Genomic DNA, 20,385 nt, shown 5'->3' on the forward strand with positions numbered 1-20,385 from the left:
AAGGGTCCCCTGTTTGGATTTCAATGGAAAGTATCCTCACACTATGTCTGTGATGGTTGATTTTAAGTGTCAACTTCTCTGTGCCAAGGGATGCCCAGATAGCTGGTTAAAGGTTATTTCTGGGTGTGTCTGTGAAGGTGTTTCAGAATGAGAGGATGAGACCAGCATTTGAATTGGTAGACTGAGTAAAGCAGATTGCTCTCCACAGTGTAAGTGGGCTTCATCCAATCTTTGAAGGCCTGAATAGAACCAAAAGGTAGCGGAAAGTTGAATACTCTTTGCCAGACTGTTTGAGCTGCTCTCTGCTCTCCCAGTTCTCAGGCCTTCAGAATAACACTGGAGGGCCGGCTCCGTGGCTTAGCGGTTAAGTGCTCGCGCTCTGATGCTGGCGGCCCGGGTTCGGATCCCGGGCGCGCCCCAAGGCACCACTTCTCTGTCCAACCCGAGGCCGAGTCCCACGTATAGCAACTAGAAGGAGGCGAACCTATGACATACAACTATCTACTGGGGCTTTGGGGGGAAAAAATGAATAAATAAAATCTTTAAAAAAAAAAAAAAAAAGAATAACACTGGAATCTATACCATCAGCTCTCAGGCCTTCGAACTACACTACTGGCTTTCCTGAGTCTCCAGCTGGCAGATGGCAGATCACGGGACTTCTCAGCCTCCATAACTGTGTGAGCCAATTCTTTATAATAAATCTCTCTATGTATATACAGTCACACTTATATATTTTACAAACACACGCATACATATATAGGTGTGTGTGTCTATTTTCTAACCAACTTCTCCTCAAACAACCATCAGCAAGCAAACTTACACAAAGACAAAGAACAAGAATATAGACGTTGAATATCGTTATATAAATGTAGTGGAAAATAAGAGGTATTTATTACTTTACTGTTAAATTTATTGTGAAAATACATTTTTGCCATTTGAATGCAAAAAAATTTCTAACAAAACTTTTTTTTTCCATTCGTCTTAAAAATGTCTGTGCAGGCATTAGTCCATAGTTTCTAATACTTTGGATAAAATAAAATTGAGCGACGACAGTAAATTCTAGTGTGGTCATGAGCCCCATAACTATGTTTCAGTCCACAATGAACCACATATAGGATGGTGGTCCCACAAGATTAGTATCATATAGTCTAGGTGTGTAGTAGGCTATACCATCTAGATTAGTGTAAGTACGCTCTATGACATTCACACAATGATGAAATCCCCTAACGACACATATCTCAGAACATATCCCTGTCATTATGTGACACATGACGGTAGATAGATAGATAGATAGATAGATAGATAGATAGATAGATATGGATATAGATGTAGATATAGATATAGATACTCTATTCTCTCTATATGTTGGTTCTATTTCCCTGGAAAACTTTGACTCATACAATGTCCCATGTTGTTTGAGGGAAATTTTGGAATTTTTCTTCATGAGAAAAATAAAAGGAACAACTACAACAGTAGGAGTATCAAGAGTGTAAGTTGTCTAGGGGCCGGCCCGGTGGCACAAGCAGTTAAGTGTGCATACTCTGCTGCAGTGGCCCGGGGCTCACAGATTCAGAACCCCGGGCGCACACTGCCACACCGCTGTACTGTTTGTTGAGCCATGCTGTGGCGATGTCCCATATAAAGTAGAGGAAGATGGGGATGGATGTTAGCCCAGGGCTAATAGATACAATTTGATTTAAACATTTCAATTAAATAAAAAATTCTATGGAAAATATAAAAATATAATATTGCTTCAAGAATATATTAAAAAATCTGAACAGACTACATATCAAACAAAAGGACTTCTCATCCATGTGGTTATGGAGTTAATTCTTAAAATTTCCATAAACAAATAATTTTCATGATAAGTAAATAGTTTAAGAATACAGAAAAACAAGGAAAATTCTCTTGTTTGATAAATTGTGGAGAAAAGTCATGCAGATCTCTAACCTTGGCTGCGTTTCACTTTCCTCTTTGACCCTTGTATATTCAGATTTTGTACTTTTCCTTAATTGGATGCTGGAAATATATATCTCCAGCAATAATTTCTAGTAATAATACTTTCCATATCATTGGTAAACAATTCTGTGTAGTATTCTCTATTAATTTTTTAATTATTTTTTCTGAAGTTATGTTTCATTTTAAAATTCTTTGCTATCTATGCTCTTTTTTGATTTGTTTTTCTTTTCTTGGTCTAACTTGTCAACTGCTTGCCAATTTTATTTGTTTTCTTTTTTAAGAACATGAATGCCATGAGGTCAAGGTTGTTAAAACACTATTGACACTTAGTATTCAGAACAGCCGTAGGCATACTGTACGCCCGTTAGTGAATCCTTTCCATAAGAAGACAAATGTCTGTCTCAGAAATTCTCCTTTGTTATTTATTTGAATATTACCTCCTCCATCCTCTCTCTTGCCCCCCATCTGAACACTGATGATTCCTCTCCTTCCAGACACAGAAAGAACTGCATTCCCTCACTCTTTGAAACTAGATTTGGCCATGTACCTTGCTTTGGGCAGTGAACTTTACAATGGAAGCATTGATCCGGTAGGGTCTGGTGCCATTATAATGGTGTACTTCCATTTGACTGAATTACTCAGCTGGCACATGATGGAGCATTGCTCTGTAGAATAACCTGGGTGTGCAGCATGTTTGTGAGACCGAAAGAAAGCCTGAATTTTCCAAACCATCGAGATTTGTGGAATATTTGTCTCTGGCCTAATATTGACTCTAATAGAAGTATTTTCCAACTTCTGGATCAGTCCTTTATATCTCATACATTTTCATCCATATAATTCCATCCACATAATTCCTTTAACTCTGTGTGTTCTATTGTTCTAGAAATTCTCTACTCAACTTCCTGCTTAGTAATTTCCTCTTCAGCTATAACCAGTCTGCTATTTATTTCATCTACTGTTGCTTTTGTATTAAATATAAATAACATTTAATTTTTACAATATTTATTGATTTTTCTGGACAAATGCATATCTTTCTCAGAATAATATGTTCATTTTAGAACATGTTGTAACTGTTCTATTGACTGTTTTCTCTGATAGTACTTACACCATTTGTCTAATGGTGCACATTTTTTATGGTGTTGCCTTTCCTCAAATTTTCTGTGATCATCAGTAGTGTGTTCATCTTAGACTATCTCTTGAATCTGCTTGTGGAAGACTGCTTGGAGGTTGGGATATAATGTTCTCTCATGGATTATATTCTGGCTTGTTTATAGTGAGAACGGAGAATGGAGGAGGGAGGAAAGTTCTCAGGGGCATGCCTGGGTGGCTGGTCCTCTGGGTGTGGGTTCTTCCTAGATGTTATTTAGACATCCTAGACAGGCCATTGTCCCTTCTCTCACAGAATCTCCTGTATCCACTGCCCTATCAGGCCCATGATGTGCCTGTGTGTGTGTGCTCATATGTGCACATATGCACACATACACGCACAAGACTCTATCTACAAAGTTTCTCCTGCTCCTGAACTTCATCTCATATTCATGTTACTTGCCACTAAATTCCCTCTTGTGCCAGGAATCCTCCCTTTTTCCAACATTATTTTCCTGTGAATATACGACCAGTCAATGGAATGAGTTGGATGTTGAATGGCACAATCAGAAACCAGCTTCATGAATTCTCTCACCAACTTTCCCTTCAGATCTGCTCAGTGGACTAACTCAATCTTGCCTCACAGATAAAATCTCAAGAAGGTTCAACAACCTTTTTTGTTGTTGTTGTTATTCTTACATAATAAATAATTCTCTTTTTCCAGGTATTAAAAATTATAAACCAAAATTATAATGACATGATCATTATCCAAATTCGAATCCAATTAAATTTTCTGTCATAGTCTAGCCTAGATGGTTCTGGAACCTTAAAATACAGATTCTAGAGAAGGGAGAGGTAAGGGACTAGCATCTAGGGTCTTATATGATGATTCCACTGTGATCTAGCAATTGAGCCTTCTGAGTGTTATACAAGTCCAGAAATGACCCTTCTTTTCCTAGGTCGCATTGGCAGATTCTTTAGAGACCTTGACCTCAGGTCCTAGGTTATGGCATGTAAATCTTCTCCGGATGGCCACTTAAAATTTCTCCCCTCCCCTGGGCTTTTGGCAACATATCCCCTAGTTTGGGATAGTTCATACTTTCAAGTGTCCTTCTCGGGCAATTTCCCTTTGAGGACAGTTCCAGACTGGCTCTCTCACATGGGCTTACATCTGGTCCTCAGGAAAACATATCAACTCTAGAAAGTAGCTTTCTCTCAACAGCCTTCTTTCACTTTTCTCTACCAGCTCTAGTCAATCAGTTGTCATGAAAGTTCTATTGTAGAAGTCAAACAGTGGTCCACACACTCCAAATTCCAGAGAACATAAATCCAGTCTCTCTGAGTGCTTTGGAGATAGCCTTCGGTGTGCACTGTCTTCTCTCCAAAACTCCTGCTTCTCTTGCAAGGGAACCTGACAGTGTCTCAGAGATTCCACTCTAGAGGCCTCTTCACCGCAATTCTCGCTGTAGGATAGTGATGAGCAACAGATGACAGAACACATTTTACAATTTCTTAGTATGTCCTTCATGCAAGGTCCAACATCACTCTTTAGGATGCGAGTATTCTTGACAATTATCTTATTTTCTTCTTTTGCCTCCCTAGTTGAAACAGACAGAGGCTGATTTTCATATTTTCTTACATTTGTCAAAAGTTCCAATCTGATCTTGTCTTCTATATATCTAGCAGGGATCTTTATTTTATTTTCTGGTCAATTAAGAGGTCCTTTTTTGTTTTCCTGCACAATTACGGTTCATAAAGTAAGTACTGTATCAACCATTGCTAGGAATCGACAGCAGGAGTGGAAGACTAGAAGCATGGACTCAGTCCATAATCTTAAAATGGAAGGTTTTAGCTAGTTTTATTTATCATAAAATATGTTACTTTTCCCCTCCGGACATCTACTTCTTTTATTCTGACCAACCATATCTCAAACATTTAACTGTATAGATAAATCCCCTCCATGAACATACAGTACCCTTTGTAGAGTTCTTATTATGTGCCAGATACTCCTCCAATGTTCTAATGATCAAAGAAATGACATAATATCACAGGTACATAGATAGATAGATAGATAGATAGATAGATAGATAGATAGATAGAGAGAGAGAGAGAGAGACAGATAGATAGATAAACAGACACATATCATTAAATATTTCAATAACAGAATTAATAAAATAATATGGAATGAGAGCACAAGGAATACCACATGCACATATGTGTGTTGGTGTGTGAGAAGCATGAAGGGGAATGTTAGGCACAGCACCTTTCCTAGACATTACTTTTCACCTCTTGACATTTGGTCTTGGGTCAAGTGATCATCCAGATCATTTTATTTTTTAGTCGAATGGGAATTCTGGAAGCACTGCCAAGCTTGGAAAGGTGCCATAACTTGAAGTTGTCAGAGTCAGTGATATAGAATCTCTTTTAGCCATGGCGATGAAATCTGCTGCCATATGGCATTCTCATGTTTTCAGACGGTCATTCAAGACCTTAAGTGAAGACCTTGATATCCAGTCTATCTGCTAAAGAACCAGACATCTTATAACCATAAGTCACTTATACTTTAATCATCCGTGAACATTCTGCAAAGTTTCTGGATCATTTCCCTTTTTCAGTTGATGCTTTGTTATGATTTGTTGTGCTGGATCTGTTGTAGTGTTATATCACAGGTGACGTGATATCTAATAGGTTGTAGTGCTTCCTACCGTAGTATTACGCTATGCACAGAGGGGCTGCCCAGTTAATGCATAGTGATTCAATTTTTTAAAAAAATATTGCCCATTTGCCCATCCACTTGAAAATACTTCTTAGACATAGTGTGAAGGATAGAACTAAGGCAGAAATTGAATCTCCAGAAGCTCTCTACTTTTAGTTCCAAAATTTCTTTTCTAAATGGAAAGCAAACTTTCATAGTGACTCAGATTCATCTTTATACTTAGAATTGGGAAATAATCCTCGTCTTTACCAGTCTGACAGCCGTAATCAGTTGCCAGGTACCTGTAACATGGAAAGTTGGTGTGCAAAGACCTACGTGTCAGTGAGGGCCCAAAGAAACCACTTAGCCATTCCTGGATCAAGGGCACTCCAGGAAAGCTGGTGAGTGGCTATTTCCAATTCTAAGTCTCTTTTCATATAAAAACAATAATGATAGCACTAAATTAAGCATCTCAAGTCCCCATGCTGTAGTGCTGAATTGCAATGAACCTGGCTTCAGTGCCTGTGGAGTGATGGCATTCCCCAATCTCATTACTGGAATCTCTGCCTTGTCTTTAAACATCTAGTGGAGCATGCAATGTGCAGGTGGAATTTTCTTTCAGTTTAAATACACGACTGTAACAGCAAATTGTGGTCCTCTTCATCTGCGGGACAATTCATTCATTTTTGCATATATTGAATAAATTTTCTTACGTATCTGTTGTATGCCAACACGATGTCATTTGCTAAGGGAGACGAGAGAATCATCGTTCATGATCCCAAGATTACAGATGCTTAAGTTGAAACCTTCAATTTTACCTGAAGTTTCCTTTTACCTCACTTCTCATTGAGCGACAATGATACAGGCATCACCTTCTGATCATTTATCATGTTCTAGGCACCACGACAAGCACCTTCTAAAATCAGCTCATTGATTGCATCATTATCTTTACAGAAAACACCATTTTACTAATTCAGAAACTGAGTCTGAAAGAGGTTAATATCTTGCCCAAAGTAAGTCAGCCAGCAAGTAAAGTAATATCATAGTTACTAAGTAAAATGATAGACCCAGGACCTCAGTTCAGATTTGTTTCACTTCAAAGTAATTTATTTTAACTTCTATTCTATACTGCCTCCAAAGTGCTAAATCAAAACCAAAGTTCTTATATCTTCAAAGGAAAGCAGAAGTCAAAGTAAGTAAGAGAAAAGATCAGTTAGAAGCACCTTAAAGGGACCTCTACATCAGAGGCCTGGGAGACATAGTGGATTATTCTCTTCTCATTCTTCACATGCAAATCTTTTCCAAGTGTTCCTCCTCTTTATTTTGACTATTGCTGCCCTATTACAACAGCTTCCTAACTTGTTTCTCTGCCTCAAATTTTGTCCCATTAATCTACCCTCTGAATTATCACATAATAATCAATCTAATATACAATTCTGACCATGTCACCCTCATGCAGAGAACTTGTCAACGCCCTTCCAACATACATCTAATGCCCCATGTATGGCATGGGATTTAGCCCCAAACTTCACCTCCTGCCACACCCTTGCTTCCCACTAGAGGTCCTGGTGGTACAAAAACCTGTATATTTTTCTGCACACATCACTCTGTTTCATACATCCTTTCCTTTAAACATGTGCTTCCTTTCTCCTTGGATACTTGATTATCTCTCTATATTTCTAATACACCCAGCACACATCTCTCTCTTAGCACTTCCCATTTGAGATTGAATATACCTATTTTGGTGTTTTTGCTTTCCCAACACACTGGACTACCTTAGTGCAGAGGCCACGTCTTTTTCATATTTTGACTTTCAGTGCCCAGCCAAGGGCCTAACAATAAATGTTTATTAAAGTGAATTAAAACTAACTGACAGCAAAACCAACCAACAAACAAAAAAACAGAAACAGAGATATTCCTAGTTTTTCTAGCAGAACATAGGAACTACTTTGTCAAGTGAATATGGTAAGAAATCAAAAGATTTAGCGATCTCTCCCCGGTTTACCACATCTTTGCATTCACTTGTTATGTGATCTTGGATTAACCACTGAATGATTTGAGGTGAATCTAAATTTCCTACTTAGTTAGATGGTTGCATTGGATCATCCTTGGACATCATTTCAGGCATAAACTCTATGGTTGCCATTCTAACTACCCCGCACACCAGAAGCCACATTTCAGGAGATACAACTCTTCTAGAGGCCACGGATATGAACCAAGACAAGATCAATGAAGAAAAACCAAAACATAATCAAAATTCTGTTTTGTAGGCAGAAACTGCTCACCCGACCCTATTATCCACCCTAAAATGACATGCCACTAGTTAGAAGGAACTAAATAAGAAAGTATGGATACAAAATTGCAACATAGCACCCCAAGAAGAAAGTAAACCCTAAACATTGGGACTATATCATAGCCTTCAAGCATTTTTCACAACTTATTCTATGTGAAAAGCTGCCAGAACAGTCTGTCATTCTACCTTTACATCTAACGAGCTTATTGAAACCTAAAGGACTAAAGATTCAGGAGCGGCCATCCTTGGGTCCAAGAAGCATTGCTTCCTCAGTGAAACAAAGGTTTAGCTTGAGAAACAATCTCAGCTATGGCACTGGACTCCACATGAAAAGATCCCTCATTAGTGTGGCTGGGCTGTTTGGTTTCTGGGGCTGGCACAGCGCTCATCTCTCCAGCTCTAACATGCTCAAGTTACTGATGTTGGAAAGCTGGCCTAACAGTTTACAAAAAGAGCAACACATAGCCTGCAAGAGTCGTGCACACTGTCAATTCCCCCTACTTAGAAGGCTAAAATTGTAGTTCTAGAATTTGGGGACTTTATGGTTGGTTGAACAAAGGGAAATAAAAATGCGTTTGTCAATTTTTACACTGTTAGAGGGTTCAGGCTTTGGTAAAGTGGGATTCGGTCACAGCAGGCTGGTTCCTGAAACTGGAATCCTTTTGACATTATTAAGAATCAATTAAGCATTGTTCCCCTAGGTATTGCCATGGCCCCTTGGCAATTCATCCAGGCTTTGTACATTCACAGCCTCTTTGGAGGTGCACTATAAATGGGTCTGATTTAGATCAAAGATAGTTTTAAAACTAATGAGTGGATCTCAGGGACAGACTAATGAAAACCTTTACGAGAAATTTTCTCAACTATCTTCTCTGCATGTGCCCAACTTGACTAAAGCATTTAGCAGTTTCCATTGACTTACTTTAGAACAAAAAGGACCATATTTATATAAAGAGCCAATAAAAATTACACTGAATTATATAAATATAACTAAAAGTACACAATTTATAGTAGCATTGAGACTTAAATTTGTCTTCAGAAAAAGGAGACAGTTGGTTTCAATCTAAGAAATTATTAAAGTCATAATTAAAAAAATCATTGTTGAGGGATTTGTTAAAAGCAGATCATGGGTCTCAGCTTTTAGTGAATTTATTTTGAACCTCCTGAAGCAGACACTGCAAATTTTTACATTCTAATGAGTGAACTAAAAACATATATTTCAAAGCAAACAGCACTCATAAATTACGTTTATGACACATGAGGTTGCTCACTGCTGTGCAGGGAGCACAGAGTAATGGTGCTAATATGCACTCCAGCTTGATTTTCTCAGTTCCCAACATGCTCTAATTCCACACTACAAATCTTTAAATGGCAGTTATATTTTAATTAATGTGATTATGTGCTGCCATTAGCAAACCCTCCCCCAGCACATTTCTCCTGCCAGGCCCATGAATGCCAGTAAACCATTAACATAAAAGGGCTGTTTGCTTATTAAATTCATCTACACAAATAAGCAAGGGTTGCAATTGTTGATTTGCCACTGAAAGAGCAGAATGAGAAGGAGTTGCTCAGTGCCTGGCAGTTGCAATTATCTAGTATAATTAAGTCTAATTTATAAAGCCCCCCTCAAATGAGAAAGTAACAATTTTTGTTAATTAACAAGAGCATTTGTAAAGCTCGTTAACTCCATCATGCGCATTCCGCTTGGAAAAAAAGGGAGCATATGGCTATTACGATGGGACATGTTGCATATGTGTATTTGCGCATTAATCTGTTTGGAAGGTCTAATGATTGAAATGGGAGCTAGAAATGGATGTTATATTACTGAGGAAAGAAGATCTACTGTTTTCATTTATCTTTACAGCAATGTGAGTGCTTTGTCATTATGTTCTGCATACGGTTTCATTATCCTGATACAGCACTCCACATTGCCTCATACCATCATGCCCATAAGCCTGCAGGGTACAAGAGCACTTATCTTTCCTGATGACTGTTGAATCATTTAAAACAAGTTATTAGTGAAACAATTAAAATGATATTGGTTCACAATTGTATTTATAGCTGGCAGGCATAATGGAGCATTCTGAATAGCAGTCGGGGGTTCTCAGAATGGATGGAAAATGCTGTTAATCAGAGACAAGAGAAACCTCTAAAGAAAACCTAAATTGCAAGAGCACGTTAATTGTATTGGAGCATTTCATTTAATTGAGAACAAAGGGAAGGTAAAAATCATATTATCAATGTTTTATGAACATGGAGAAATAGGAAAATTACTATGTCATTTGTCACGTATCTTCTATTAGAAGTGAAAATTAAAAAGGCAGTATTTAACTTTAAGCAGAGCAGGCCAAATGCATCATGTTGTTACACATTTTCATTTTCAAAGGGAACACCAAAATAAAATATCACAAATAAATTAATTAACTAATAAACACAGAGCAAGACATTGGGCAGAACACTCATGCACATGGGAAGGTTCCAATGAAGCTTAGAGATTGTTAAGAGGCTATAAAAGACAATGAAGGTGGTCGCTGCTCAGTTGCATTCATGATTTTCAAGAAATTACTGTGATCAGATTATCTGTGAGGTGTATATAAACATGTTATTTCTTTCTTGCCTTTGGTGGTAGAAGTCACTGGAATTTATTAGAGATGATTGACAACATATAGGTAGATGAATAGCAAACTTCTCCTCTCACATAAACCGATTCATCTTAAACATGCCTTGACTGGTATTGTGAATGGCAGCTGTCAATCACACCACATTGTGTGTGTGAGTGTGTTTCTATGTGCTTGAAAGAAGCAGAAGTAGAAGACTAGAGTTGGGGTAGGTGACAGTGAGAATGAGGTTGATTGAAATAAACAAGGCTCAGATTACAGTTTTTCTCTAATAAGCCAACTTTTTTGGGAACTCAGGTTTCTTCAGTGAAAGGCTAGTTTATTAAACCAGTGAGCTGGTGTCTAGTTCAAATCAGTTTACTCTTGGGTTGTATTCAAAATATGGACCCACATGTAGACCATTTTATTGTTATCAACAACTTAAAATCTTTGATTGGGTTGCACATAAATGTAGAAAGTCCAAATAGCATATGTATAGCACTAGCCATCAACCTAACCACTGTGAATCCAAGATGGCAGTTGTGTGAATAAGCATACCACAGGTATGGAACAGAAAACAATTTTTTATATACAAGAAGAACTTAAAATGGATATTAAAATAGGGAGATGAGTTTTCAAATGAGGAAATATTTTATTGAGTGAGAAGGCCTGAACCTGTTGAAATGATTACATCACAAAATCATAGACAATTTAAGGATACTAGCAGGACTATGGATCTTAAAGAAATAGATTTTAATAGTAACAGCTAATGCTTATTGAGTTCTTACTGCATACCAAGAATTGTTCTAAATTCATGAACTGACTTTTAAAAACTATAGAACATTCCTCAAAACAACCCTATGAACTATTAATATCCTCATTTTATAGATGAAGGGATGTGGGAACAGAAAGTTTACGTAACTTGCTTGATGATACACTGCTAGTCACTGGGAGAAATCCTCTGTCAATTGATTAGACAGGTTATAATCCATTAAGCTGAATATTTGAACTTATATATTGCTTCTACTCACATATCCTCTTCCGTTGAGAAAAAAATATTAAAAAATAATTTTCCTATGACAATTTCTCCATATTTGTTTTTCCAGTTCTGAAATTACAAGCCCAATATAAATATATATACATGCATATGTAGATATAAATACACACATTTATTAAAGATAGAATAATTTGGGGTCTTAGATCAGATAAACAATTAAAATAACGTTTTTCTGGTGTATTTTTCTGACTGCTGCCTTGAGGAGGTGGGGGCAGCTGGGGAGAGAAAGGGCAGTGGAAGAAATGATAAAATCTAGAAGAGAACTGTCCCTCAATCATTGTCTCCTTCTGGCTTTCTCCTACTGCCCTCCCCCACCCAGGTATATAGAGCTCCCTGGTCCCCTAGTACCATTCCAGTTCATGCGGAAAATGGCAAATATATGACTGGCGGCAGCGACAATCTAGGTGTTCTGCCCGTAGATGTGAATTGGTTTGAGTTTATTATTATTGCGAGTACGCCTACAGCATTCTGTACACACTTGACTCTTGCAATAAGTAGATGTTATAGAAGGTTGGTTTTTGCCTTAGTTTTTTTTTTGCTAAGGAAGATTTGCCCTGAGATAACATCTGCTGCCAGTCTTCCTCTTTTTGTATGCGAGCCACCACCACAGCATGGCCACTGACAGATGAGTGGTGTAGATCCACGCCCAGGAACCAAACCCAGGCCGCTGAAGAGGAACACACTGAACTTAACCACTAGGCCACTGGGGCTGGCCCTTGCCTTAGTATTTTTGAACTGCAACTCATTGTACCAAATAATCAAGACTGATAATATAGGAAAATACTTAACACTCTGTAATATGGTATTTTTAAATTTTTTCCTAAAAACATAGAAAAAGAAAATCCAACTTTTTAAGTTTAAATGAAATTTTTTAGTTTTCAATCAAAACTCCAATGCATTTCTTATTTTTTACTTTAGAAAGTAGGAAAAATATTTCATACACTTTATGTAAATCCACGATCACAGGATAAACTTTAAAGATTATCTTGATTGGGTTTATTTAAGAAAACACAACTGAATATGAATATCATGGCCAATCTATTCATCTTGCAGGTCTATCTGATTTAGAAGTACTAGGACCTGCTGTTTGATGAAGAGAGACAAATTAGTTATACCCGAGTTTGTTATCTATGTGTACCATTCCATTCCATTTGTTTTACTGAAATCTTTCTTATATATAGTTAAGCCTCTGCAGAGAAGGCAATCTCACATTACAAAGTATCATTACAAAGAATTTAATGAGACAAAGCAAATGTGAAGTTCAGAGCTTGAAGACAAGGAAGGAATTGTGTTTGTCTGTCATATTAACCAGAATTTCCATAGTGAAATAAGCAAGAAGACTTGGATTTAGTTAAAAATGCTAACTGAAGAAAGTAGAGAGCTCTCGCAATACACATGCTGGTAAATGCTAAAATGTGCTACCCTGAGAGCTTATTGGATTTCCCAGTCTGAGAATTTTAGTAATAGTGGAGATTTACTTGTATCATCTCTTATAAATCCCAGAAGAGGATTTTAGATAAAGCAGACCTCTTCTAGTCTGAAGAGTTTAAGAAATGTTTATTAAACTATGCCTATAAAAGAGTCATCAGATAAAATGAGGTAACCCAAATATGTAGTTTGGCACCTACTGACACATTAAAAGTTCACTAAATATTATGCTCTATTACAGCTTAAAATGTTTTAACTCTTAAAATGCTGTCATTATAATTGCTCCATCAATGAACAAAAGCTTCTAGCATCGAAAGGCAAAATTACAATGCCATTGATAGTCACATTGTGAAAAGATCAATTTACACACAGTGATTAATAAAAAAATAATAGCCACTAACAGACATTTCTCTTCTGTGTAATCAAACTCAATGTTTTAGTTTAATGGTGACGTGTAGCCAATGTTAGAGAGGGGGGAATGTATCCCTGCTTTGTGACAGTGTCATAAAAATTTGACTTGCAAGGTATATGGCAAAGCCACCTTGAACTTTCCTATATACACAAGTATAGCCATAGACATGTCGTTTTTTTTTTTTTTTTTTTTCCCCTGAGGAAGATTCCCCTTGAGCTAACACCTGTGCCAGTCTTCCTCTATTTCGTATGTGGGTCACTGCCACAGCATGGCCACTGACGAGTGGTGTCGGTCCTTGCCCAGGAACCGAACCTGGGCTGCCGAAGTGGAGTGTGCTGTACTTAACCACTAGGCCATGGGACCGGCCCCCATATACGTGTTCTTTTGTTATTGCTGTCAAGTGGATTCCAACTCCTAGTGACCTTGTGTCTAGCAAAGTGAACTATGCCGGGTCATTTTGCACCATCCTCTCACCTTCTGCGCTAGTGCTGTATCGGGCAATGCTCTGCTGCTATTCATAGAGTTTTCATGGCCACTTTTTTTTGGAAGTGAGTGGCCAGGTTCTTCTTCCTAGTCTTTTTAGTCTGGAAGCTCTGCTGAAACCTGTCCACCATGGGTGACCCTGCTGGTATTTGAAATACCAGAAGCATAGCTTTCAGCATCACAGCAACATGCAGCCCCCACAGTATGACAACCAACAGATGGGTGATGTGGTTCCCTGACCCAGAAGGGAACCGGACCGGGGGATGAGAGTGTAGAATCTTAACCACTAAACCACCACACACACATGTACAGTTACTATAAAACAATTTCAGAATAAATTGAAGGTTAGCAAAAATTATACTTCTCAAGATAGTTAATCAAGATAAGCTGAATTTGTCATTGCCCTACAGCATCCTTCCAGCTAGTGGTGCTTTGTGCTCAGGACTAGATTCTGGTTAGCACGATGCTTTAATGGAGTTTATACTGGCTGCAGTCGGCTTCCCAGCCTTGCCTTCCTCAAGACCACTGGGAACCAGTGGTGGGTACTGGATAATAAAAATAATAACAATCAGAGTAATTTTTTATATTGTCTGCCCTTTAAGCATCCCGAGCTTTTCATGGTTAAATATTTCTTAACAAAAAATTATTAAAATTCACTCAGGTCATTTCTCACATTCTAGGGGTCTTTAAAAGCGGGTCATTTTTAGTTCTTTCTAGTTTAGAATTACTGAATAAGAAGAATGGAGAGAGAAAATAACTTTCCTAATAATAAACTTTATTCTACCTTCCCTTTCCCTCCTTTAGAGAAAGAAAGGGACAAGTGAAGTGTGGGAAGCTGAAATACAGCTGAGGCTGAGATGAGAACGGCAGTACTCCTAACTTTTCCCAAATCCCAACATTCTTAAATATTTCTCTGACTTCTCCATGGCCAAAAAAAGCAGGAAAAAATGAGAAAGTCAGGAAAACTGTTGTTCGGTTATACTAGTAAGAGCTCTTTCCTAATTGATAATGGAATTCAGTGCGGTTTCATAATGAGTCCAGTTAAATTTAATTTATGTTTTTTTCAGTCCTGTGAAAGCCATGTCAGACTCCGCTCTCTTTTTTGGGGAAAGTCTTTCAAGGTTCTTCGGCATGTTCACATGCTACCAGAGCAGTTAGCGAGCCAGTGGAACATTCTCTTTGGCAAAACTCTCTTAATCCCCTTGTTTGACTAAGTTCAAACGTTATTTGCTAACTGCATTTAATCAAATTACATCTCGTCTCATGTTCCCGTAATCCTTGGTCACCACCTAAACTTGTAGGCCCTCAGGTTATTCCCTGTCATGTTTTCTCTCCCATGACTGTTGTTTCTCTGTTTTATTTCTCCTTGGATCTGCTTTCCTCTCTCTCAAACCTTCACAAGGAATAGGCTGAAACTTTATACAATACTAAACACTATTTTATTCATCTTTAACTATTTATCTATCACAGGATCTAAAGGTAGGAAAGGTCTACTCCCACTACCTAATTGCCAGTGTCAGGTCACACATGCCGTCCCAGGTGCCTATCCTCCCACACACTACACTGTCTTCTCTCGTTGCTGCCATCTTCTGTTTTCCTGGTAACTACTCTATAGTTGAGGATTTGTGTCGCCTTTCCTGATACCCAGGCACCGTGCTCCATGACAACACTTTTCATGCAGGTTGTCCATCCAACCATCCACATTTATGATTATTAACTTCTCTTTCTTTCTTTTTTATTTTTTAAAGATTTGCCCTGAGCTAACATCTATTGCCAATCTTCCTCTCCTTCTTCTTTTTTGTTTTCTCCTCCACAAAGCCCCAGTACATAGTTGTATATTCTAGTTGTGAGTCCTTCTAGTTCTTCTATGTGAGCCACTGCCACAGCATGGCTGCCGACAGATGAGTGGTGTGGTTCCATGCCCGGGAACTGAACTCTGGCTGCCGAAGTGGAGTGTGCCAAACTTTAACCACTAGGCCATCGGGGCTGGCTCTGGTTCTTAACTTTTGATCTCCCCTGATAACCCCACCCACCTATCCACCCATGCACCCACAGATGCTCAGATTACACACTCGGTTAAACCATCCATTCCCAGGAGTACAGTATATCGTGGATTTGTCATCTAGAAATGCCATGAGATCAAAAAATTTGAACTCTAATTCCTTAGTCTTTATCCAAAGCCATGTAATCATTCTGATTCTCATATGTTTTCACTTATGTGGCGCTTTTAATGATCTCCATTTTCCATTTACCCTACTTACAACTTTCTCCACACACCACACCCTACTCATCAGCAATCTCTTGTGCTCACATCTCTACCAAGCTTAGATTGTAGTGCTCAGGAGTTCAGGGATGATGAACTACCCGTTTCTGGATCTAGGCAAAGAGTGCTAGAAGATAGTATAACCAGGCAGAGGTCATCTTTCATCACCATAAAAGCTTAACAGGTCTTCATGTGACCTGCTTGCTCTTACTCCCAGCTCCAACAGTATTTGAGTTTGTCCCTGGTGCAGTTGGTCATGGGAACCATATACATATCAATCCTCCACTTGTACAGTATCTCTTCTTCCACACTCCACTTGTAAAACACAGTTGTAGATCAAGTACACAGTCACTCTATTCATCTTATATACCTATGCTACTGAGGGAACTGTGGGAAAAAAACCCACAGCTTTGAAGACTGCTACCCCTACAAATTCACATTTTCTAATCTTCCACCTGATCTTTTAAGACTGTTTAACACTTAATGCTGTTAGTGTATTACAAAAGCTCTGTTGAGAAAATAGAGGCCCTCAGGTATTGACTTGAAAATATCTATCTCCCTCTGTACATTCTTATCTCTGCCCTCCAGGGCCAGAGGATAGGATGTCCATGTCCTAAAGCTAGGCCTTCTTGCTTCCCTACTATTCCATCTTCAGCTAGAGCAGGGTTACTTTGCTGTCCTTCTTCCTGTCTTGTCTTTCTCCTGTCTATTATGCCCACATCCCTGTCAAAGTGATTTTCCTAAAACGCAAATCTTATCATGTCACTACTCTTCTGAAATCCTCTTCAACAGTTCTCCATTGCTCTTAAACCGAAGTCTAAATATTTCAACTTAGCTTTCAAGACTCTAAATTACTTGATTCCAGATGTTTCATCTCTTACCATACTCACCCTTGCACTTATTTCCTCTTGCCTTAGGACTTTTATGCTGACTCTTTGCCTAGAACACTCTCCTTTCATCTACCCAATCTTTCACTTTATAACCCAACTGCTCCACCCTCCAATGAGCCATTCCTTTCACACCTACCTCAGGTTTCATTTGATCCTTCAGATTTCAAATTAGACTTCGACTTTCTCTAAGAAGATATCGCTAAACCTCCAAATTTGGATTAGGTGACATGCTCCCATGAAATCCTGTATTATCCCTAACATAGCCTTTATCACAGGGTGTTTTAACTTTTTGTTTACTTGTCTATGTTTCTCACTAGACATTAAGCACTATAAGATCAAGGACAACATCCATGCTTTTCACTGATTCTTCTTAGAGGATAAGCATTAGGATCTGACACATAAATATTTTGTGAACTTAACAGCACTAGAATTGATCCAAGATCACAGACTCAAAAGCACATTTAGATCAGCAATTGAAATCTGAAAGGACTCACAAGAGCATAAGATCTGTTTTACAGAGACAACCGCATATGATAGGTGTGTGATCTAAAAAAATTTAAGGTCATTTAGAAATTTCTTCCCCCAAAAAACAAACAAACAAAATGTGTGAGAATTCACAGGCATGGAATGGAGATATTTAGAAGTATGATTGACTGTCACAAATAAGTCCCTATTAATATTTTCTACACTGAGGTACAAGAAGGATGGAAATTGTGTATTATTATTTTTTAACTGCTTGACTCTGTTTATTGAATACACCATTTCCCTCACACTAGTTGAAAAGGATTTCTTTTGCTTTTGTTCAATGCATTTATGTTGTTTACATATGGTGATCTCCCTGTTTCTTTTTAATTACATATTTTATTTATTAACTGCCAACTCTATTAAGCTCACAGTCAGAGGCAGAGACGAAAAGATAGAACCTGCATTTGGACTGATTCTTTCAGGGAGAACCAGGCAGCAATCTGTCAGAGAGGCCATGAATGTTTTGGCAAAAAATTATCACAGGTAAAGCTAATTCTGTCTCCAGGGTGTTTGAGAAATATCTTTTCAGTTGTATAGGTTAACTGATGGTCACCTACAGCCTTTATTTCATGTGAAATATTCAAGTTACTGGGTGTTTCTCAAATTGAAATAGGATTGAAGAGGTAGAATACAAACCTATCTGTATCCCAGGTTGTAAGTAAGTGAAGCATTTTGCTTATATGTTACGGGTTTATAGGTTATAAAGTAAATGAAGCATTTTGGCATCATGCGCATTATCTGCCAGAAAAAATACTAAAGGCAGCAAATTTATAAGGATTTATATTTACATTCTGTAGGAAAAAAAAATTCTGAAAACTTTCCAGTGTCTAGCAAATAAAAATTAACTATAAATATTCCAGAATGCATAACTCCTCATAGCTATTCTCTTTCTTTAGTTTGCTCTTTCCTGTTTTATTCTAGTGAGTGTAAAATACTTGTATGAGTTTTTCATGCACATGCACTCCTGATCTCAAACTTTCTAATTCTGTTTTTTTGAAATCACAAATTTGAGATTTAATATTAATTTAATATTTAATTTATCATGCATCTTTTAGTAACATAATCCTGAAGGCTGGAGAGGTAACATTATCTTGCATTTATTAAAATTTTTTTACTTCAGGTCAGGATTCAAAATTTTAACAATTATAATCTCTTTTAATCTTATATTTATTTTTGTTTTTGATTAACTATATTATTGGTGAAATCACACACAAAAAAAGTCATCTTAGCTGATGTGGGAACGGGGATCTGCAGCATTTAATTCAGTAGTCAAGCCCTAGGTCAGGGTGATAATTATATCTAAGAAATTATGCCAAGTGGTTGGCAGCCACAAGAAAACAATAACACACCCTTATCCTTAGATAGCCTAGAATAGAATGTCCCTGGTGCCTGTATTTTAAGTGAAATGTACGGGCAAACTCGAAGCTTCCACTAAGTTCTGTGTCTCCCTAAATTATTAACATAAAACAAAGAGTCAAATATCAGCGATATAGCACAATATTAGTGGCAATGAAAACTCACCCATTGTTCTTCTGAAATGACTGTTTCCTCCAGCATGACCCTTAAATCCGCAGGTCTCCTAAATGTTGCTTACAGGAGACACTAGGAGTTTGAATTACTGGCTGAGTCATCAGGTCACAGAGACCTCAGATAGAAATTTCTGAAGTTTATTTAAGAAATGAAAGAGATTTGTAGAAATATGGAAATTACAGTCTGTCATATGCAGGAAAATCTCTTTGTTTTAGCATTCTCAAGAAATATGCAAGCACTATAAACAACCTAATGCTAAAATTTTTTCAACACCACAATTCAGAGAAATAATAAAACGTAATTGATAGGCATAGAGATGATGAAGGAGCTGTTGTTTGTTGAGGGGTTTTTGCACCACAATGTTCTATTACTGAAATAATTTACTTTTATATCTGGTGCTGATATTGGAATCTGTACATTTCTGGTATAAAATAACTTTAGGCATTTTAAATATATTTTATGTTCAAGTGAGAACCAGAGAAGGAAGCTTTGGTGTTCCTAAACCACTCTGGATGTCTTATATTTCCTTCTGTTCAAAGAGTGCACCACAATCATTCAATGCACAAGGAAAGAAATCCTGAGCTCAAATACCGTTAGGCAGTGGTAAGAACACACGTTGAGCCAAGCTGAATGACTTCCCAGATCTGAGCAGTATGTTGCACTTTCCAGGCTGATGGATGCTGACACACACAGCTCCCTAAATCACCCCGCCTTTAATATCCCCGCCCTGCTGCAGGGACTGGGGTGATGTGAGCCTCAATCCAAGGCCGCCCCTGCTGGATTTTATTCAGCTGGAAAAACGAACATGTAACAGCCACTGGAATGGGCTTTGCTTGTATGGGAAGCCCTCCCAGCCACTGCTTTAACTCCAGTGACCTTCTCTCCAACACTTAAGTCTGCAAGGAACTTGGCGATGTGGGAGAGGGGGAAAAAACAACAGTTTTCAGAATTTGGGTTGGCAGGGCTGCAAGCTACTGAGACCATATGAGTTATGCAGCAAGAGGCCAACTGTGATTGCTAAAGTTCACTCCTTTCAGCCTAGATAGCCTACTTAACATCACACGTGCCCTTCTTTTTAAAGAATATTTTTGATCATGGTAGTCCACCTCCTCACGTGCCTTTTTCTCCCCTCAATTAACAAGCTTTTTAAGAACTTCAACTTCAGTA

The 20,385-nt window shown here is 38.0% G+C and overlaps 1 long non-coding RNA gene across 1 annotated transcript in view; it reads right to left on the reverse strand.

The window, feature by feature from the left end:
• Window positions 1-19,291, reverse strand: part of LOC147913019 (uncharacterized) — a 40,456-nt gene extending 21,165 nt beyond the window's left edge. The window contains exon 1 of the long non-coding RNA XR_015549275.1: window positions 19,210-19,291. This is a non-coding gene — a long non-coding RNA (uncharacterized LOC147913019). The remainder of the gene's footprint in view (window positions 1-19,209) is intronic.
• Between the last annotated feature and the right edge of the window lie 1,094 nt (window positions 19,292-20,385).

This window comes from Ceratotherium simum, chromosome 31 (genome assembly GCF_057802395.1).
Source record: "Ceratotherium simum simum isolate JZ-2026a chromosome 31, ASM5780239v1, whole genome shotgun sequence".
NCBI lineage: Eukaryota > Metazoa > Chordata > Mammalia > Perissodactyla > Rhinocerotidae > Ceratotherium > Ceratotherium simum.